The sequence below is a fragment of the Pelodiscus sinensis genome, chromosome Z (genome assembly GCF_052426305.1).
Source record: "Pelodiscus sinensis isolate ZL-2025 chromosome Z, ASM5242630v1, whole genome shotgun sequence".
Lineage (NCBI taxonomy): Eukaryota > Metazoa > Chordata > Testudines > Trionychidae > Pelodiscus > Pelodiscus sinensis.
Window position 1 is genome coordinate 18,762,268 of NC_143085.1, and position 7,063 is coordinate 18,769,330.

Below are 7,063 nucleotides of genomic sequence, written 5' to 3' on the forward strand. Positions count from 1 at the left end.
TACATTTGAGCTCACAGTTAGGGTAAATCTGTCAGCCCAATTATCACAACAGGGCCATGTTCCATTGAAGGACTGGTTTTGAGGGGACAGCAGGGGAATAGGGAACAGATGGAGCTAGGCTGGAAGTAACTCAGACACATGGATAGAGCAGTGCACATCCAGCTTTACTCTATGCTAATGCAACAAAATGTCAGCATGAGAACTGTGAGTTCACTGAAGTAAAGCAGCTGGCGGCCACTGCTGTAAGCTGTGCTCTTGTGTGGTCAGTCATGAGAGATTCCAATTGCACCCACCTGATTAGTGGAGTGCCCACAGCTAGGTTCATGTTTCTCCTGGTGGTGCACATTAACACATGCCTCAGTGCACTTAATTTATTCTGCACATGGACAGAAAAAGTCCACACATGGATGGAAAACAGAAGGAACATTACTGGTGGTGTGAGCTCAGTTTTCAAGAGACGGATCTTTTGTTCACCAACAAGAGACCATATTCTGACTTGGAAGAATTCATAGAATTTGCAAGCAGGTCAGCTTTGACCACCACAACCTTCTCTGCAACATGCCAATAGAATAAGAAGGTGGAGTTAGCTGTGAAAACAGATAAGAGACTGTTACACAAGACTTTTTCTTACGATTCAGACCATATGGATAGGAATATTGCACTCCGAATTCTTTGATCCTTCTTCCCAACTCTACATAATCCGCAGTAACCCACTTAAGGTCATTCCTGGCTGTATCTTTAGTTCCCACATGGAGAAGCAGGAATGGGTAGCAATCCGAAAATTTGGAGATGACCAACAATCAGAGAAAGCAAGCACTAGAGTGCAAAAGGTGAACCAAAGACCTTAGGTGTGAGAAATCTAGCCATTACAGAGACACCAGAAGGAGGTGTGAGAATGTAGTGGCACACTTCATAGGAGGTGAGTACATCAAAGGGACAAGTGATCTGAATGTAGAGGAGATGCCTACAAGTCACAGGAAGCAGACAAAGATCATCACAGAATGGAGAGGCAGAGAATCATTGAGAGGCCACACACATAGAAAGAGTCCTGAGAAAGAGAGAGAATTAATTAAATGCAGATACAGGTGATATGGAGGGAGCAGGCTCATTCTGGCCTGGTCACTTGTTGAGGAGATCAAGCTATCTCATACTATACAACTCAGCAATGTACTAGGACTCTCTGGCCAAAAGGAGACTAGGGAGGGGGGTCCGGGTATCATTTTTTTGTTTTTAATATTTATATTAAAATGTTTTGTAAAATAAGGAAGATGTATCAATGGAACTGGAGCCAGAGAGCCATGTTTCCTATAAAGCCTGTTATTGAGGAAACGGTTGGGATTTAGGGATGTAAAATCCCATTTAACTGGTTTAAAGTGACCCCCACACAGCAGGCAGGAGCTATGCCTATGAGGTGACTCTGCTCCAGTCATTGCAGCAGCCCCTGTGTGCAGGGCACCTGGGCCTGCTGCAGACAGAGTCTGCTCCGGATGATAGGAGCAGCCTGTCTGTGGCAGGCGGGGAGCTACTCCAGCCCCCATTAGTTACTAGTTAACCAGACCTGGTAAGCATCACCTGTTAAGGATGATGCTTACTGGTTATCCAATTAATCCCTCATATCCCTAGTGGGAGTCAATCTGGAAATAATTCAGCTGCATATTGCACTTTTTCAGCTTAACCTGTATTCAGTTTCACTACTACAGATTGAACCTCTCTTCCAGCACCTTCAGGCCCTGACTAGAGAATTTGCCAAATCACAGGAGGTCAATACTGTCTAGCAGCATTACCAATACTTCCTCTGCTCACTGGGCTCTTAAAAGACATTTAGGGGTAAATTAAAACTAAATAACAGCACAAAACATTGAAAGCTAGGACTGGTAGCTATAAACAAACTTTATGGGGCTGTGGGAGACTTGGCCATATCCATGATAAGTGGACATCTGGCTAACTAAAATCATGCCAGATCACGGATGTTACAGATGAGAGACTGTTGGATTAGAGAGGCTCAACTTGTACTAATGTAGTCCCTTTACTAAAGGTGCCTCTGCTTATTTTCTGGGAAGACCCTGTGTGCTGCAGTCTAGCCTCAGACTACAATTCCCATGAACCCTGGGGAAAAACAGGAAGGAAGTGACACTTGTTGGGGAGATCTGAGTCTCTCCAGGTGTGTGGAGGAAGACTAAGCAGTCTGTGGACTCTTCCCTCTATTTTTGGAGCAGAAAGGGAGCCAGGCTGCTGTGGAGGAGTTTGATCCAGTTCAGGAGCTGTTATGTTACAGTTACAGACTGGGACAGCAAGCCTTTGAAACTGGGATCTAGCAGGCTGCTTCTGATTGCCCTAGAGGGGAGGCCCTTTGGCTGTACTGGTGGCTAGAAGCTACTCTGCATCCAGCACATAGAAGGAGATTGTGAGTAACTGGGCATCTTTGGGAAAATGCTGCCTGGGACAGACCTCAGAGATATAGACTAACTCTGGGTTCAAAGAGAGGCAGAGAAGTCAACCCAGTGAACCATTGCTGCTGCATAGCTTGGATCCACATACACCCTACCTACAGAGAATCTCCATTACAGCTGCAGGTCATTAAGCATGCCCACGCAAGCAAGAGTCTGGGACTCTGAGTCCAGGGGTGTGCACACTGGGGTGGGATAAATACTGGCAGTGCAAATGGCAGCTAGATACGTTCCTTTTACATCTGTGTACTGTGTGAATTGATGTTATTCACTGTTAATTTGTTAAAGCCTGTTTCGTTGTTCATTCTAATGCAATCTATTAGATGTATATTATTTATGATTTGTAATTGTTGTGCTAGAGTTAGATCCAGTTTATTGCTGGAATAAATTTATTCCTGGAGGCTCCCAAGGCACACCAGTGTGAACAGGGCCAGCCAGGTAGAGGCACCGCCATTGTACATTCTTTATGAGCAAGGGACTGCAGCAAGAGGGTGGATAGGTTTTCCCCAACCAGACAACATCATCAGGTGCCCAGGCACACCTCCTGAGTAACCCGGGGAGGAAAAAGGGGGTTACACTAATGAAACCCTCTGCAGGAGAGCAGAGGAATGCCATGGGTTTAGAACATTTCCTGGGCATAGGCAGGGCCACTGGGAAGAGGAATAGCTTTCTGGTTAAGGCACAAGGATTGATGGATTACCAATCCTTGGAGGCTCCATTCATCAATGAGTACTTTGAGATCTGTGAATGCAAGGTGCTACTGAAGGGCAAAATATTATTTTAAAGCAGCAGGGTTTACCTTTCTCTCTGTCTGTTTTTCTCCCATCAGCTAGAAAAGCACCCGATTGAGCTATGCATTATGACAGTGGTCTCCAACTTCTTCACACCCAAGATCACTTTTTAAATGACAGAACAAGCCAACCGCCCCGCCCCTTCCTTGAAGCCCTGCTCTCTCTCTTCTCCTCTCCATCACTTGCTATCCCCAACCCTTATACTGCTGCTTTTTTCCCCAATTCTTCTGTAGGAAGAGGTTTTTCCAATACTTGGCCTGTATAGACTGGACCAAATGTCAGAAAAAAACCCTTCTTTTGGAAGCCCCCTTATTCCTCGTGGAAAGAGGAATCTAGGGGTGACCGAAAGATCATGTTTGCTCTTCCACTAAAAAGTAGAAGAACAAATGCATCCCTGGATGCGGAAGAGTTTTTCTGGGCTATCTCCAGAATCCTGAAAAACTACTGTATTCTAGCTGTAACCTTGCTGGCTTGAAATAGGATGTGTAGGCTCTGAGGTGGGAGTAAGGGATTTGAGTCTGGGAAGGGGTGAGAGGTGCAAGCTCTGGGAGGAAATATGGATGCAGGAGAAGGTGGATAAGGGGACACTGGCTCGGGGAGAGGGCGCCAGGCTGGACAGTGTTGGGGTCAGATGTAGGGTTAGGGTGCTAAGCAAGCCACAGACTTCTGGATGTGAGGTTTCAGGAATTTTGGTTGGGGTATGTAAGGGGCTCAGGGCAGGGGGTTCCAGTGTATGATAGGCTCATGTAGTGTCTGGGGGAAAGGGGAGCACAGGAGTGTTATGATGCTGTGGCCAGATGGGGGCTTGGCCCCAATTTGGGGTTTGTTGACCAGGCTTCATTTTTAAATAAAATACTGTCAAACAAAAAGTTTCTGCGCTGTCTTTATTTCTGAGAAGGGCAGGGAACCTGTTTTGAGTCAGGGGTCACTGACCCAAGAAAAATCAGTTGGGGCCACACAAGTGAGATGTAAAAAAACCCTCCTCCACCCTACCCCCCAAGCTTCACTAATGTAGCCCCAACTGTGTTGGTGGGAACAGGGGACATAGTACTGGGGAAGGGTGCTAGTGGGTGCTTTGGCAGGAGACAGGGTGCCAGTGGGGACAGAGTTCTGTGGCTGGAGGCAGGGGAGAGGGAACAGTGTGCTGGGAGGGCAGGGGACAGGTTTCTGCAGCTGGGGACAGGGTGCCAGTGGGGACAGAGTTCTGTGGCTTGGGAGAGGGGAATGAGGACAGAGTTCAGAGAGTGGGGATGGGAATGGGGACAGAGTTCTGTAGCTGGGGACAGGGGAGTGGGAAGAGGGAACTGGGGAGTGGGAATGGGGCAGTGGGGGCAGGGGGCTGGGTGCCAGTGGAGGCAGAGAGTCCCCTGCATCTGCCTCCTCCCAGGATTCTCCCCCCACCAGGGAACCCAGCGTGTGCCTGTCCCGGGGCCAACTCGCCCCCTCCACCCCCCCTCCCGCTGCGCAGGGAAACCCTGTGCATGCCTGCCCCTGGGCTGACTCACCCCTTCTGTGTGGTGCAGGGAAGTCACCGTGCTCCTCCTCCAGAGCCGATGTTCCTTCCCGCAGTACGCCCGGCAGAGCAGCCAGTGCACTTCCGGAATTGCCGGAAGTGGCGCTAATCTGTGGGACTTCTATCCATCCGTGGGAAACCTACACTACCTCCATTTTCACTTGAGGTAGGTAGTGGGGCTTTTTGGGGATGGGGGGAAAATAGGGGGGGGCCAAGCCGGACACCTCGCAATTGACCTGTTGGTGACCACAGAACTATGAACTGGGCTGTAAAACAGAAAAGCTTAAGTGTATTTAACTTGTATCTGAAATGTATAGAAACAAGAACTGGAACAATACTGTTGATGTGAATTTAAGATCTTCCTTTGAAACCATGAATGCTGATTTCTTTCTCTATTTTTGCCCTTTTTCTTTAGGTCATATCACATTGTTTCTGCAAAGGGAGTTGTGGCATTTTCCAAGAATCAAATAGAATTAAGGATTAACTGTAAATACCTTAAAGATAAAGGGTGTATTCAGATGCCTGGCTCAGGGGAGTCATTGCAGAGTGCTATGCATTTATTCTTCGCTCATGGTGTCTTGCAAGTCTTGATGGTGTGAAAATGGGAGGAAGCAAGAGAGAAGGAAAATTTCCAAACCAATTTGCAAGGAATGTAACATGTTATTACAGATTAGTTCATAGTGAATACAACATGATCCTTATTGAATAAACAAGATTACACGGTGAAAATAGCATGAATTTCTTATCATTGCACATGGGTTATTTGACTATTGCATTTTAAGTCTTCCCCATGAAAAATGCATTTAGCATGCAGGGGAAAATATACTTGAATACACATACTCCAGTGGAAGAGAGTGTACTAAATATCTGATGCTTCTTACTAACTAGCTTTTGAGTGTTAAAACAACACCATGGTAAGTATCAGAAAGTAAGTATGCTCTCAACCACTGAATATGGAGCAAGAAGCACGCAGGTTGAATTATAAAGCAGAAAAAGAGAGGCTGTGGGAGGAGAAAAACCCTGTCATTTAAAGTATCCATGCTAAATGATGCTAATAAAATAGGCTGTAAGAGCCCAATACTTAGCTTTTGATATCATTTCGGTGTTAAATATAAAGGCCCATCCAGTTCATGTCTCTGTTCAAGCCATGAGAGTATCAAATTTGCATATGAAGGCTAATTCTACCGACTCTCTCTAGCTGACTCCTGAAATTGATTCGTAAGAGAATAGCCACCTTTAAATCCTTTAATGAGTGCCAGGACAAATTAATATAATGTTCGCTAACAGGTTTGTGTGTTATTTTGAATATATGATTTGTGTTAATTAATCAATGCTTTCTTTGCCTCTGTCTTCACAGACAAGATCAGCTCCCAGACTATTGCATTAGGCAATGCAGTATGGGAAGGAGGTGGGCAGTCCTTGGTGGAGAAAGAACAGGTTAGGAATTATTTAGAAAAGCGAGACATGCACAAATCCATGGGTCTGGATTTAATGCATCCGAGGGCACTGAGGGAGTTGGGAAATGTCATTGCTGAGCATTTGGCCATTATCTTTGAAAACTCATGGAGATTGGGAGAGGCCTGGATGATTGGAAAAAGGCAAATGTAGTGCCAATCCTAAAAAGAAAAAAAGGGAAGAAGGACAATCCAGGGAACTACAGACCTTTCAGCCTTACCTCAATCCCCGGAAAAATTATGGAGGGGATCCACAAGGAATCCATTTTTAAGCAGTGAAGAGAGGAAAGTGATCATGAAAAGTCAACATGGATTCACGAAGGGTAAGTCATGCCTGACCAATCTGATTAGCTTCTATGATGAGGTAATAGGCTCTCTGGACATGGTGAAGTCGATGAATGTGATATACCTTGACTTTAGCAAAGCTTTTGATATGGTCTCCCATAATAGTCTTGCCATCAAGTTAAGGAAGTGTGGATTGGATAAGTGGACTGTAAGATGGACAGAAACCTGACTAGACTGTCGGGCCCAATGGGTGGTGATTAATGGCTTGATGTCAGGTTGGCAGTCGGTTTCTAGCAGAGTGCTCCAAGATTCGGTTCTGGAACCAGTTTTATTCAACATCTTTATTAATGACCTGGATGAGGGGATGGATTGCACCCTCAGTAAGTTTGCAGATGACGCTAAGCTAGGGGGAGAGGTAGATATGTTGGAGGGCAGGGATATGACCTAGAGTGACCTAGACTGACTAAAGAATTGAACCAAAAGAAATCTGATGAGGTTCAACAAGGACAGGTGTAGAGTCCTGCACTTGGGATGGAAGAATCCTAAGCATTTGTCACAGGCTGGGGGCTGACT

General features: G+C 45.9%; 1 long non-coding RNA gene across 1 annotated transcript; it reads right to left on the reverse strand.

The window, feature by feature from the left end:
• Positions 1–357: 357 nt before the first annotated feature.
• LOC142818390 (uncharacterized) lies at positions 358–6,480 on the reverse strand. The gene is made up of 2 exons (XR_012895882.2): positions 5,246–6,480; positions 358–587 (listed from the first exon to the last, which is right to left on the reverse strand). It is a non-coding gene; the product is annotated as an uncharacterized LOC142818390 (long non-coding RNA).
• Positions 6,481–7,063: the final 583 nt, after the last annotated feature.